This window comes from Petromyzon marinus, chromosome 1 (assembly GCF_048934315.1).
Source record: "Petromyzon marinus isolate PM22_M1 ecotype Great Lakes invasive population chromosome 1, UKy_Petmar_22M1.pri1.0, whole genome shotgun sequence".
NCBI classification, from domain to species: Eukaryota; Metazoa; Chordata; class Hyperoartia; order Petromyzontiformes; family Petromyzontidae; genus Petromyzon; species Petromyzon marinus.
The window spans coordinates 15,218,392-15,233,940 of NC_133667.1; the positions used below are offsets into that span (position 1 = coordinate 15,218,392).

At 54.5% G+C, this 15,549-nt stretch overlaps 1 protein-coding gene across 6 annotated transcripts in view; it reads left to right on the plus strand.

The window, feature by feature from the left end:
* Window positions 1–15,549, plus strand: part of LOC116943560 (receptor-type tyrosine-protein phosphatase S-like) — a 338,660-nt gene that overhangs the window by 131,524 nt on the left and 191,587 nt on the right. The window lies entirely within an intron of this gene.

Sequence of the window (15,549 nt, forward strand, 5' to 3'; positions counted from 1 at the left end):
CGGCAGCAGTAGTAGTAGCAGCAGCAATAGTAGTAGCAGTAGTAGCGGTAGCAGCAGTAGTAGTAGTAGCAGCAGCAGTAGCAGCAGTAGTAGCGGTAGCAGCAGTAGCAGCAGTAGCAGCAGCAATAGGAGTAGCAGTAGTAGCGGTAGCAGCAGTAGTAGTAGTAGCAGCAGTAGTAGTAGTAGCAGCAGCAGTAGTAGTAGCAGTAGTAGCGGTAGCAGCAGCAGTAGCAGCAGCAGTAGCAGCAGTAGTAGCAGTAGCAGCAGTAGTAGCAGCAGCAGTAGCAGCAGCAGTAGTAGCAGCAGTAGCAGCAGCAGTAGTAGTAGCAGCAGCAGTAGCAGCAGCAGTAGCAGCAGCAGTAGCAGCAGTAGTAGCAGTAGCAGCAGTAGTAGCAGCAGCAGTAGCAGCAGTAGTAGCAGCAGTAGCAGCAGCAGTAGTAGTAGCAGCAGCAGTAGCAGCAGCAGTAGTAGTAGCAGCAGCAGTAGCAGCAGCAGTAGTAACAGCGGCAGCAGTGGCGGCGGCAGCAGCAGCTCTGCGCTACTCCAGGGATTGAGCCGCGCTCGTTTGCGTTTTTTTCTTTATGCGAGGAAGATGTCGAAGGCCCCAGCCCCGGAATCAAAACGGTGGAAATGAAAGAAGCGCGAAGAGGGGAGCAGGTCCAGGGCGAGTGGGGTTTGTTGTTGTTTGGGACAAAGCTGAACTTTGATCGTGAAAAGTGAATGTACGGCTGCACCCCGGAGAAGGCTCGTACATTGGGGTGTTGGGTTTGTTTGTGTGTGTGTGTGTTTGTTTTTGTGTGTTTGTGAATGAGTAGTCATCTCAGTTAGCCAACCCATGGCACCCGCTGGGTCTGTCCCGAGCCCTCCTGCCAGCGGCGAGCCTTCGACACTTCACGTGGCCTCAAAGTGCACCTGGCCTGGCACAGGCACCGTGGTGACGTCACTGTCACTCAGTGGCGAATGGCGGGCGTTGGTATGTTGGTTGTGTGTGTATGTCTGTATGTATGTGTGTGTGGAGCAGTAATGTAGCAGTCAGCGTGCCACGCTACGAACCCGCTCACGGCCAACACCACCAGTGACAATTATCTGAACCGGTCCTGGGCCTCCCCCTAGGTCGACTCAGCCTCAAATGAGTAAACCTGGTGCGGTGCGTAGTAAACAACGCCACTGGGGGTGGGAGACAAAGGCGGTCGGGGGCGTGGTGCTGGCCAGCCAACCCACCTCGCGTGCCACAGTGCCGGCCTTTGTAGGTGCCGCCAGTCGCTGACAGCAGTCACCCTGGCAGTCCGTGAACGAGTTCGCGTGTCACCTGCTCTGGCCATGTGCTTCAGAAGGATGGCAAATTAACCTTATGGTGGAACCCCCGGGTCCCGTAAGCCCCCCCCCCCTCCCCCGCTCCCCGGCTCTCGCACAAACTGCGTTGCGTCGTCATTTTATGTCCTTCGAAGGCGAACGACACGGCGATCTATTTCTCCCGACGAGTTCTACACGTTGCGCTAATCGTAGTTTCAAAGTTTCGTTCGTGGTGATGGCAATTTTGGCAACGGCGTGTGCTCGGTGACGAACGAGAGGATTGATTTCTGGTGGGTCGCGGCGTTGATGTGCGCGGTGGGACGGAGTCCCCAGAAATAAATTGATTACGACTTTTTTACTTCCGCTTATTCGGGACATGCGGGGTCCCGCCAATAAGGTCCAATTAGCGGGCAAAATAAACTAAACAGCGCGATTTGGATCCGTGCGCACTTGGGCATGGACGGGGGAGAGCCTCGCAGGCTTGGGGGAGAGGGGAACGCGAGTGGATTGATAATTATTACAACTGAACGAAACTATGATTTGTTTTTTTTTATTTTACTACGTACGGCCCCACTGAGCTATATGGGCCTGGCACAAATGATAGCTCAACGGAGTGGCTTGTCGTCGTCACGTGGACACTTATAGCAGCAGCCAAACACTTCCGAAGTCTCAACGCATGGTGACCATTGATTCTGAATGTTGGGAGGGGAAAAAAAAAAACGGAGGACCCCGGAGAAAAATCCACGCAACCACGGGGAGAGAGACGCGCAAAAATATACAGTACCTCCTGTATACCAGGCGAGGTAGTTAATAGCTCATAGCCACCGTGATAATGATGAGAGAGAGAGACACGCAAACTCCAATATACAGCAGGCAAAGTCAGGGTCGGGATCAAAGCCACGATCTCCTGTATAGTATGCGAGGTAGTTAACATCTCCGAGCCACAGTGATGATGATGAGAGAGAGAGACACGCAAACTCCAAATATACAGCAGCATGCATCGTCAGTGTCGGGATCGAACCCACGACCTCCCGCTGATGATAGTGGCGGCGGTGGCGGTGATGATGATGATGGTGGCGATGATGATACGGATGATGATGGTGGCGATGATGACTATGTATGCTCGCATGTAGACCCGCCGCGCAAGAGAGAGAGCACACGCGCACGGCTGTTCTGCGCCAGATAACTCGACAGAGAGAGAGAGAGACCGGGAGAGTGAGAGAGAGACAGTGAGAGAGAGACAGAGAGAGAAACACAGCGAGAGAGATACAGTAAGAGAGACACAGCGAGAGAGAGATAGAGAGAGACAGCGAGAGAGAGACAGAGGGAGACAGCGAGAGAGAGACAGAGGGAGACAGCGAGAGAGACAGCGAGAGAGACAGCGAGAGAGAGACAGCGAGAGAGAGATAGAGAGAGACAGCGAGAGAGAAACAGAGAGAGACAGCGAGAGAGAGATAGAGAGAGACAGTGAGAGAGAGAGAGAGACAGCGAGACAGAGAGAGACAGCGTGAGAGAGACAGCGAGAGAGAGAGAGACAGCGAGAGAGAGACAGCGAGAGAGAGACAGAGAGAGACAGCAAGAGAGAGCAAGAGAGAGACAGCGAGAGAGAGAGACAGCGAGAGGGAGAGACAGCAAGAGAGAGACAGAGAGAGACAGCGAGAGCGAGAGAGAGCGAGACAGAGAGAGAGAGAGACAGCGAGAGAGAGCGAGACAGAGAGAGAGACAGCGAGAGAGAGACAGAGAGTGCCGGTTCTGCGGTAAAGTGGAGACGGTGGCCCACCAATACGTGGAGTGCAAGAGCCTGGACTCGTTGTTCAAGGTCCTGAGAAACATCCTTCTAAGGTTCAGCCTCCACTTCTCCCCAACGGTCCTCATCTTTGGCTACCCAAAGGGCGACGCACCCCAACATCTTCAGGGGCTGGTCAACGTGCTCGTCGGCTACGCCAAGCTCGCCATATATTGGGCGTGGAAGGTGGCCCTGGAGGGGAAACGTCCGGCCAGCAGCTTGGGCATCTTCCGCGCTCTGGTCGGAGCCAGGGTGTGGCTGGAGTTCCGCCATGCGTGGCTGACCCACGCCGTGCCGGCCTTCAAGGAGCAGTGGGCGCTGGAGGAGGCCGTGTGCTCGGTGGCAGATGACGGAGGGCTCTGCATGCAGATGTGAGCTACCTGTCGGAGGCCGATGGACTGCGAGAAGGGCTGCGTGCAGATGCAGCACTTGTCGTAGTTATAAAGAAAGCGAGAGAGAGAGCGAGAGAGTGACATGGAGTAGGAAGAGAGGGGGTAGAGAGAGAGGGGGGGGGGCAGAGAGGGGGGTAGAGAGAGAGGGAAGGGGTAAGGAGAGCAGAGCGAGAAATCTTTTGTTAAATCTTTCATTTAAAAAGGGGGGGGGGGTGTTTACATAAAGCAAAGCATTACAAAAAAATAAAATGATGAACGAAGCAAATTGCCGACTACAACGAGCATCTTCTTGTTTCCTCTGATCGTAAAAAAGAGAGACAGAGAGAGACAGCGTGAGAGAGAGATAGCGAGAGGGAGACAGAGAGAGTGTGAGAGAGATAGCGAGAGAGATAATCGTCACCGGCGTTGGCAGCAGTGGCCATGAGCGTGGAATCGAACTCCGCACAGCGGCATTCAATAACGTGCACCCCCTACTCCCCCTGGCCCCCCAGGCCCACCAGCACCCCCCGAATTAAACTGCAACTCCGTGAATCCTTCAGCTAATGTTAAGATCGCCCCGAGGTAGATGTCAATCGCGCGGGCAGAACGAAACTTTGAATCGCTCCTCCTCCTGTCCTCTCCTTCCTCTCCTAGTCCAAGGCGGTCGGCAGACCACCCGTGTCTCTTAAGGGACCGCTTCGTGTGACGATTTATTTATCAAGGCTCTTGACAAATATTCAACCACGACAAAATGTCTCCGTCTTGGTACTTTGGCTGCCGACCCCTGGCTGAGACGACGATGATGACGACGATGACGACGATGACGAAGGTTGATGGTGACGGTGTCAACCGGGCTGTATTGTGTGCGATGGACGCTCACAGATCCTTGAAAGACCTGGACACAGTCCCGTCAGTGAGCCCCTCAGCGGCATGTGAGGCCGCGTTGGCTGCGGCCTCGCATGCCCCAACCACCGCATGCCCAAGCGTCATCTGTTCGGCCGGATGTGAGGGGGGGCTAAACAAGCGCGGCACGGGCTGGAGAAGAGATCTGACCGATGCAGTGCGGGAGGATGTGGGAGCCGAGTTTTCTATGCCCATTTCGGCTGCCTTGTGTTGTGATGGAGCTCACAGATCCTTGAAAGATCTGGACACAGTCCCGTCGGTGAGCTTTTCCGGCGTGCAATGCTGCGTTGGCTGTGGCAATGGAGACCGCATGCCCCGGCATCTTCTATTTAGCCAGATAAGAGATGGGGGTTGGGGGTGCTAAGCGGGCACTGCACCCGCTGGAGAAGAGATCTGACTGACGCGGTACCAGGAGGATGTGGGAGCTGAGTTTGTTGGGTTTTTTTTTTACCGAATTCAATTTTTTTACCGAAGTCCAAGAGAAATAAGGGGGGAGGGGTGGAAACTTGCGTCATTTGAAAGAGATAACAAATACAAAGGGCCCGCGACTACCTGTTTTACTTCTCTTTTTAAATAGAGAGGGTACCTGAAGGGACCTTCCGGTTAGAGATTGTCACGGGGCGGGTTCAAGTGTGCGCCACGACCTTTCAGCCGCCTTACCGGGGTTGTGAATGATCCTAACAGCGGCGTCACTTAGTCGATGGAGAGAGACTCGCCCGCAGTGTCTCTCTTAGCTGGTGTCTCTTAGCCGGTGTCTCTTAGCTGGTGGAGAGAAACTCGCTCGCAGTGTGTCTCTTAGCCGGTGTCTCTTAGCCAGTGCCTTAGCCGGTGTCTCTTAGCTGGTGGAGAGAGACTCGCTCACAGTGTGTCTCTTAGCTGGTGTCTCTTAGCCGATGTCTCTTAGCCGGTGTGTCACTTAGCCAGTGTCTTAGCCAGTGTCTCTTAGCCGGTGTCTCTTAGCCGGTGTGTCACTTAGCCAGTGTGTCTCTCAGTCAGTGTGTCACTTAGCTGGTGTCTTAGCCGGTGTCTCTTAGCCGGTGTCTCTCAGTCAGTGTGTCACTTAGCCAGTGTGTCTCTCAGTCAGTGTGTCACTTAACTGGTGTCTTAGCCGGTGTCACTTAGCCGGTGTCTTAGCCGGTGTCTCTTAGCCGGTGTCTCTTAGCCGGTGTGTCACTTAGCCAGTGTGTCACTTAGCCAGTGTGTCACTTAGCCAGTGTGTCACTTAGCCAGTGTGTCTCTCAGTCAGTGTGTCACTTAGCCGGTGTCTCTTAGCCGGTGTCTCTTAGCCAGTGTGTCACTTAGTCGGTGTGTCACTTAGCCAGTGTGTCACTTAGCCGGTGTCTCTTAGCCAGTGCGTCGCTTAGTCGGTGTGTCACTTAGCCAGTGTGTCACTTAGCCGGTGTCTCTTAGCCAGTGTCTATTAGCTGGTGTCACTTAGCCAGTGTGTCACTTAGTCGGTGTGTCACTTAGCCAGTGTGTCACTTAGCCGGTGTCTTAGCCAGTGTCTTAGCTGGTGTCTCTTCGCTGGTGTCTCTTAGCCGGTGTCTCGTAACTAGTGTGTGGAGGGTTTTTTTGGGCCCTACAGCGTAAATATATCTACGTAAATATTTACGCCATAATAATAATTGGTCGCGAAGGCCTACATGTTAAACCAAGGGGGGGCAGACGTGTTTGCGTTACGAATGAAACAAAAGTTTTTTATTTTTGACCAGGGTAAGTTCCCCACCGAGCTGTGTAGCTCTCTTCTTTTTCAGAAGCGTACCTCGCGATATCGAATGATAAGCTCAACGAAGTGGGCTTATCATCATCAAGTGGAAATGTATGGCAGCAGTAGCCAAATAACTCTCTAAACGCGTGCCGTTGTTGATTATAAATGTGGAGGGGGGAACAAAAAAAACGGAGGACCCGGAGAAAAATCCACGCAATCACGGGGAGAGAGAGAGAGAGACAGAGCGACACGCACACTCCATATACGGCAGGCGTCAGGGTCGCGATCGAATCCACGACCTCCTGTAAACCAGGCGACGTAGTTAACATCCCCTCCTTCCGCTGATTCTGAACCGTCGGAGAGTAAATAAAAGGCGCCCCCTTTATTCTGCGCACCTTTTCGCGCTCGCGTTGCGTTTTGTTTTACGGATATCATCATCGTCATGAAATGATACCTTTCATTTTCCTTCCTTTACCCGCCCTTTCATTTCATTCCAATCTCGCACGCTCGCTTCGGCGGTATTTTTCCTTCAATCGGCGCGCGTTCTCCCCTTCCTCCCTCCCTGCCTCTCTCCCTCCCTCCTCTCCCTCCCTCCTCTCCCTCCCTCCTCTCCCTCCCTCAAACGCTCCCCCCCCCTCCACTCGAGATAAATTAGATCCGTGGTCGGCGTGAGCTTCGCACGGGCGAGACAAAAATAACGGAGTAAGGGGGTGGTGGTGGTGGGGGTGGGGGTGGTGGCGGTCGACGATGTGGGGAGCGAGATGCCAATTAAGCGCATCTCCTCCACGACAGTTGCTAAGCGACGCCGCATGCCTTTGCCTCTCTCTCTCTCTCCTTGCTCCTCCGTGGTGTTTGCCGTGGCGGTGGTTGCCGTGGCGGTGGTTGCCGTGGCGGTGGTTGCCGTGGAGGTGTTTGCCGTGGCGGTGGTTGCTGTGGCGGTGGTTGCCGTGGAGGTGGTTGCCGTGGCGGTGGTTTGTCGTGGCGGTGGTGGCGGTGTTGACGTTGGGCGGAGTTCGATTCCCGCTCACGGCCGCCACCAACAGCGGTGACGATTAATCTGAACCGGTCCCGGGCTTCCCCTAGGTCGACTCAGCCTCAAATTAGTTCCTGGTTGCGGTGTGTCGTTAAACGTCGCCGTACTGGGGAGACAAAGGCGGCCGGGCGGGCGTGGTTGCCAGGCCACCCCACTCCCTCCTGGTGATCCACTGTGCCGGCCTTCGTAGGTGCTGCTACTCGCTAACAGCACTTGCCCCAACAGTCCAGTTAAGACGATACGGGGCATCTTTGTCTTTGTGCACGTGCGCGAGTTCGATTCCCGCTCACGGCCACCAGCACCAGTGACAATTATCTGAACCCGTCCTGGGCTCTCCCGCCCCCCCCCCCCGCCCCCCACTAGTTTGACTCAGCCTCAAACGCGTACCTGGTTGCGGTGTGTAAATATCGCCACTAGGGAGAGACAAAGGCGGCTGTGCCACAGTGCCGTGCTTCGTAGGTGCTGCTACTCGCTGCTCGCTCACAGCACTATGCCCCCCCCCCCAAACAGTCTGTCGCAGGCTATACGGGGCATCTTCGTCTTTGTTATGGGGAGCGGTTCGATTTCCCTGAACCGGTTCGCGGGCCCTCCCCAGGGTCAATTCAGCCTCGAGTTAAGCGACCCGGGTGCTGGTGCTGCTCCTTACGCGTGAACATCGCCACCGGCGGAGGGACAAAGGCGGCTCTGCTGACAGCACTTTTCCCCAACAGTCTGTTAGAGGCTATATCGGCTGGGGGGAATCTTTGTCTTGTTTGTTTGTTCGGGTGCTGCGTTGCGTAAGGAGGTTTCGTACTGCGTGGGCCTCCCTCGCAGCTGTGGTGGAGGCGATGGTATGCCGAGGGCATTCATTCATATGAGACGCCTGTTTTGTTATCGCGTTTAGATTCCGCGCAACGGTGGAGTGCCGTGGGGTAGGCGGGGGGTGGGGGTTGCAGGCAGCAGTAGGGCCTCGCAGTCACGGTGGCTAGGAGATGTCAACTACCTCGCCTGGTATGCAGGGTGGTCGCGGGTTTGATTCCGACCCTGACGATGCCTGCTGTATATTTGGGGATTCCGGTGGCTCTCTCTCTCTCTTCCCGTGGTCGCGTGGATTTTTCTCCTGGTCCTCGGGTTCCCCCCCCCCCCCCCCTCCACATTTAGAATCGACGTGCGTTTAAGAGTTGTTTGGCTACGGTTATAAATCTCCACGTGATGCTAAGCCACTTCGTTGAGGTGCTATCATTTGTGTCAGCCAGGTCGCTTCTGACGAAAAGAGCGATACAGCTCAGTAGGGCCTTACATGGTAAAAATAAAACTTGTTCACAGATTTAAGATTTCATCTCTCTGGGAGATATTGACTGCAAATTCGCTTCCCCCTCCGCTGCCTCCTGTGTTGGGGTTTTTTGCTGTTGTTCCCGTTCGTGGTGGTGGCTATCTGCATTTGCTGGGGTGAAGGGGATGGGGTGTTGATGTAACTTGCCAAATCCGACGAGCTATGAAGCTCTTTTTCACACACGTCCAGTAGGGGCGGGCCTCTCTCCCTCTCTCCCTCTTTCCGGGGACGCGTTCCTTCCCTTGGCTCCGACACCGCGAGATGTTAACTACCTCGCCACGTATACAGGAAAGACGTGTGTTCAGTGCCGACCTTGACTAACGCCTGCTGTATATTTGGAGTTTGCGTGTCTCTCTCATCATCATCGCGCTGTCAAGGAGATGTTAAATACTTCGCCTGGTATACAGGAGGTCGTGGGTTTGATCCCCACCCTGTCGATGCCTGTGCTGTATATTTGGAGTTTGCGTGTCTCTCTCTCTCTCTCATCATTATCACGGTGGCTAGGGGATGTTAACTACCCCGCGTGGTATACAGGAGGTCGTGGGTTCGACACCGACCCTGACACCTGCTGCTGTATACTTGGAGTTTGCGTGTCTCTCTCTCTGTCATCATCATCATCACGGTGGTTATGAGATGTTAACTACCTCGCCTGGTATACAGGAAGTCGTGGGTTCCGACACTGACCCTGACGATGCCTGCTGTATAAATTTTGATGTAAAGCTTTCGTGACTGCGGGGATTCATATTCTTGGTTCTTTCGGTAAAGTCACGTAGAAGGGAAACATTAAAATGGTTTAATAATTTTATTATTTTATTGTTTCCCTTCTACGTGGCTTTACCGAATAAACCAAGAATATGAATGCCTGCTGTATATTTGGAGTGCGCGTGTCTCTCTCTCTCTCTCCCCGTGGTCACGTGGATTTTTCTTCGGTTCCTCCGGTCCCCCCCACATTTAGAATCAACGTCACGCGTGTTCGAGTTATTTGGTGGCTCCTGTCCATTTCCAAGTGATAGGAACACGCGCTTAAGAGTATTTGACTGCTGTACGTTTCCACGGAGATGATGACAAGGCCACTTCGTTGAGCTATCATTTGTGACAGCCGGGGTCGCTTCCGAAAAAGAGATATATACAGGGTGCTCCAAAATAATGTTAACACTTACGGGGGACTATCGTTTTTAATGAAAGAACGGATAATACGAACACCGCAACGTGATCACAAATGTAATGTCGACGGCTTCAAAAAGTCAGCGAGTCTCCAACTCGTTCGCCATCGTTGTAAACGCGTCGCCCTGTGGAATCTTCTCCAGGTGGTCTCCAAGAGAACATTTTCTCGTGGGGCGTTGTTGCAACATTCTCAGAAAGTGTGTTCACATTTTTTTGAAGCACCCTGTATAGTAAGCTCGGTGGGGCCATTACCTGGTTAATACTAAAACGAAATCGTTTAAATAGTTTTGGCCTTTGCCCACCTTTGCCTCCAGGTCCTTCATTCAGCAGAGCGCATCCCCCACTCCTCACCGCATCTATCGCCACAGAAGCGCTAAACGTAATTCTGGCGAAATCGCCTGACGGAAGCGGGCGCTCGTGGTTGCTGCTGTTGTCGCAATGGCCACCCGCCAACAACGTAGCCGCGGCTCACTCACACTGTCAATGTTGTCGCACCTTCGCGTTTTGTCCTTGACCGATCGGCCGTGCCGGGGCTTTGACGACGCGTTTATTGCGAGCAACCCAGACCGGGTGGCGGATAGTACCCATTTTAATTTGTATGCGAACATTTAATCACCAGAAACCACTCCCCTTACTGTGGCCTTCGCACCTGATTGGCTCGCGAGTGACGGCATCACGATCATCGCCCTCCGTCCATTAAAGAACGAAGAAGCAGCAGCAGCAGGAGGATTTCTACCACACCTCTTTGGCTCTCGCCTGACGATGCTGCTTGTTGTCGTTGTTGTTGATGTCGTTGTGATTATCGGCGAAACGTCACGCGGTACTCGAATTGCAAACGTTGTTTTGGGTTTGACTCTCCAGCACGCAAACGGTGAGCGCGGAACCGGTAACGAATTGGCCACGATTTGTTTTATGTGACGCAAACCCCCTTGCCGATTGGCTGTGTCGGGCGGTGGTGGCGGGTTTAACGACGGACATTTATATACACCCAAACACGACAAAAAAAAAACCTTTCTTACGGATAATATTGCCCGCGAAAGCCGAATAGTATTACCACAGGGTGAGTTTTTTTTGGGTTAGATCGCGTAAATATAAATGTTGTATCGTTAAACCCGCCACCACCACCCGACACAGCCAATCAGTAAGGGGCTTGTCACGTCAACAAAACGTGGCCACTCCCTTACTAGTGGTGTAGTGTTGTGGATTCAGGAGATGTCGGAGACGGTTCTTGGAGGCAACACTATTTATTAAAACACCTCGCCCGGCAGTACAGTCCCAGAACACTCAGGGTTACTGTCCTCCTACAGCTACTGCCTGGGGAGGTACTGCCTCCGGGCTAACGTGCCCTAACACAGGAATACTCTCAGGGTCCTCCGGGTATGGGTGCCTAGGGGTGAGGCCATTCTAACTCGGCCCTAGCCAGGGTGCGAGTTCCCGACCACTGACCCACTGGAGCCGGCCCTTACAAGGACGTCGGGCCAGGGGTTCCCAGGGCCCCTCCCCTGACGGTACGAGGTACCGCTCCATCTACGGCGCTACACTGGTACAGCGCTAACCGGTGCGTTGGAGAGTAAATCCACGACATTTACAATTGGGGTGCGACGTTTCGCCAGTGATTACAACCGGCATCAGGCGACAGGCAGATTTGTGGAGAAATCCTCCTCCTGTTTCGTTCTTACTACCACTGCTACGACGTGTTAAACAGCGAGAGACAGAGCGAGTGGAACACAGCTGAGACAGCTACCCTGCGCCAGAGCGGGAACAATAATGGTGATTGTGGCGGGGCTCACGCAGAGCCGGTTTGATTGCCGGCTGTTGCGGGCGCTCTGCGTGTGACGCTGCCAAATCGAGGAGGAGGTGATGGTGGTGGTGGTGGTGTTGGTGGCCTTTGGCTTAGGAGATGTTAACTATTCTCTTGGTGGGTCTTTCGGTAAAGTCACGTCGATAGGTTCAAAGAAAATAACAAGCAAACAAAAACGACGACGTTGCGATCGACTCCTGATGACGACCGCTCGCGCTGCGATCGAAACGTCGAAGTTTTTTTTGTTATTTTCTTTGAACCTATCCACGTGACTTTACCGAAAGACCCAACGAATGAATATGAATTCCCGCAGTCACGAAAGCTTTTAGTCAAGATGTTAACTAGTTGAACACGTAGGCTTTCGCGACCAATGTTATCCATAATCGAGGTTTTTTTTTTTTGGGGGGGGGGTTGGAGCGCGTAAATATCAACGTTGTGCTGTTAAACCCGCCACCACCCGACACAGCCAATTAGTAAGGGGTTTGTCAAGTAAACAAAACGTGGTTAATTCGTGACTAGTACAGCACACCGCTTGTGTGTTGGAGAGTAAACACGCAAATTGTACTTGAATTGTAAATGTTGCAGTGATGATGAGAGAGCGAAAAACACACAAACTCCAAAAATATACAGCGTCAGGGTCAGGATCGAAGCCACGACCTCCTGCATACAAGACGTGGGGAGTTAACATCTCCTAGCCACTGTGGTGATGATGAGAGAGAGAGAGAGACGAAAACTCCACATATACAACAGCAGGCATCGTCAGGGTCTGGATCAAAGCCACGACCTCCTGCATACCAGGCGAGTTAGTCATCATCTCCTAGCCACCGTGATGATGATGATGATCATGATGAGAGAGAGAGACGGAAACTCCATATATACAGCAGCAGGCATCGTCAGGGTCGGGATCGAACGCACGACCTCCTGTACACCAGGCGAGGTAGTCATCATCTCCTAGCCACCGTGATGATGATGATGATGAGAGAGAGAGACGGAAACTCCACATATACAGCAGCAGGCATCGTCAGGGTCGTGATCGAACCCACGACCTCCTGTATATCAGGCGAGGTAGTCATCATCTCCTAGCCACCGTGATGATGATGATGATCATGATGAGAGAGAGAGAGACGGAAACTCCACATATACAGCAGCAGGCATCGTCAGGGTCGTGATCGAACCCACGACCTCCTGTACACCAGGCGAGGTAGTCAACATCTCCTAGCCAAACGTGGCGCCCGTCGCTGGGAGCCCTATCAGGTGCGAAGACCAGAGACAGAGAGAGGGGGGTGTGGGTGGGTGGGTGGGTGGAGGGAGGTGTGGGTGGGTGGAGGGAGGGGGTGTGGGTGGAGGGAGGGGGGTGTGGGTGGGTGGGTGGAGGGAGGGGGGTGTGGGTGGAGGGAGGGAGGGGGGGTGGTTAACGTAGTCGAGGTTTCCCCCCTGTGGATTGCTTTCCCCGTTTGTTTTTTCGCCCGCGAAGCTCAGCAACGACGCTCGCTCGTCCCGTCGAATCCGCTCGTGCAGAGCCGTTCGTGCCGATCGCTTTGTGGGACTCGCCCGCTGGTCTCCAGGGCAACTCGCGTTAGTTGGTCGCTGCTGCTGCCGCTGCTGCTTCTCAAGTGAGGTTTTGGTTCTGGTGAGGGGAAGGGGGGGGCTGGGCTGAGAGGTGGGCGGGAGGGGGGGGGGCTCGGCAGGTGAGGGGGGAGGGGTGAGAGGTGGGGGGGATGTCAAAGGATGCTCCCCCCCCCCGCCATCCACCCGCCCACAACCCCCGCCTCCCACCCACCCACAACCCCCCCCCGCCTCCCACCCACCCACTCCCCCCCGCCACCCACGCACTCCCCCCGCCACCCATCCACTCCCCCGCGCCTCCCACCCACCCACTCCCCCCTGCCACCCACCCACTCCCTCCCCCCGCCTCCCACCCACCCACAACCCCCCCGCCTCCCACCCACCCACACCCCCCGCCTCCCACCCACCCACTCCCCCCCGCCACCCACCCACTCCCCCCCGCCACCCACCCACTCCCCCCCGCCACCCACCCACTCCCTCCCGCCTCCCACCCACCCACAACCCCACCACAACCTCCATCGGTCGTTAAGTCGACAACAGAGACTCGCGGTGACAGCTGCGTTGGCCATAAGCGAATTAAAATGACGCTGAGAAAGAACAGAATGGAATGGGGTGGGCGGCCCGGTCGATACCGCGTGTGTCTGTGTGTGTGTCTGTGTGTGTGTCTGTGTGTGTGTCTGTGTGTGTGTCTGTGTGTGTGTCTGTGTGTGTGCGCGCGTGTGTTTGCGTGTGTGTGTCTGTGTGTGTGTGTGTCTGTGTGTGTGTCTGTGTGTGTGTCTGCGTGTGTGTCTGTGTGTCTGCGTGTGTGTCTGCGTGTGTGTCTGTGTGTGTGTCTGTGTGTGTGTCTGTGTGTGTGTCTGTGTGTGTGCGCGCGTGTGTTTGCGTGTGTGTGTGTCTGTGTGTGTGCGTTTGTGTCTGTTGTGTGGAGCGGTGGTGTAGCGGTTAGCGCGCTGCGCTATGAACCCGGCGACCCAGGTTCGATTCCCGCTCATGGCCAACACCGGTGACGATTATCTGAACCGGTCCCGGGCCTCCCCTAGGTCGACTCAGCCTCAAATGAGTACCTGGTGCGGTGGGTAAACATCGCCACTGGGGAGACAAAGGCGGTCGGGCGTGGTGCTGGCCACCCACCCCCGGCCTTCATAGGTGCTCGCTTACAGCACTTGCCCCTACAGTCTGTTAAGACTACACGGGGGATCTTTGTGTGTGCGTGTGTGCGCGCGCGCTGCGGGGAGCGGTAGCGTAGCGGTTAGCGCGCTGAGCTTCAAACCCAAGTTCGATTCCTCGCTCATGGCCACCAACGCCGGCGACGATCATCTGAATCGGTCCTGCTTCTCCTCTGGGTCGAGTGAGTGAGCGGGTGATTGAGCGAGCAGGTGAGTGAGTGAGTGAGCGGGTGAGTGAGCGGGTGAGTGAGCGGGTGATTGAGCGAGCAGGTGAGTGAGTGAGCGGGTGAGTGAGTGAGTGAGCGACCGATCAGGTGGGCGAGTGAGCACGTGGGTGAGTGAATGGGTGTGTGATTGGGTGAATGAGTGAGTGAGCGGGTGTGGTGTTTAACAATAATCGCTGCTGCTGGGGAGACAAAGGCGGTCGGGCGTGGTGCTGGCCACCCACCCCCCTCGTGTGCTGTGCCGACCTTCATAGATGCTGCTGCTACTCTTTAATAGCACTTGCCCCGACAGTCTGTTAGAGGCTACACGGGGGATCTTTGTCTTTGTCCCCTTCATAGGTGCTGCTACTCGCTAACAGCACTTGCCCCAACAGTTTATTAGAGGCTACACGGGGGATCTTTGTCTCCTAACAAGCACTTGCCCAACGACCTGTTGAGGCTATACCAGGGGGGTGGGGATCTTTGTCTTGTGGCCGTGAGTGGGAATCGAACTCAGGACACCCGAGTTCGTAGCGCAGCGCGGCGCTGACCACTGCCTTTCAAATCGCACGTGAGCGCTAGCTTTGTAAAATTGTAAAGACAAAAAAATGTTAAACTACACACAAAAAACATATAGACGCGGTAGATATATTTCACGCGAGAGAGAGACACGCGCGTATACACCAAGTGAAAAGACTACTTGCACTTTGGATCGCTGGGCACAACGGATGGCTCTGATTTTTGGTTCTTTGATGCTACTTAAAGCTGCCTTTCATTCCACGCGAGCGAGCGAGCCTCCTCCTCCGGAGAAAGAGAGAGAGAGGGAGATGCTCCCTTTAGAAATTTAAAAACTTAACTTTTTATTTCACCAGGTAAGGCCCCACAGAGCTGCTTTGTAGCTCTTCTTCTGAAGCGACCCTGGCCATCACCAATGATAGCTCAACAAAGTGGCTCCATCATCATCGGCACGTGGACATTTATGTCAGTAGCCAAATACTCTAAACGCCGTGACGTTGATTCTTAATGTGGAGGGGAGAAAAAAACCGGAGGAGCCGGAGAAAAAACATTCCACGCGACCACGGGGAAAGTGAACGAGCAAATTTACAAATATACAGCAGCAGCAGGCATCGCCAGGGTAGGGATATAACTCACGACCTCCTGCACACCAGGCGAGGTAGTTAACATCTCCTAGCCACCGCGGCGCCCCAGGCTGTCGGGGGCACGTGCTGTTAGCGAGTAGCAG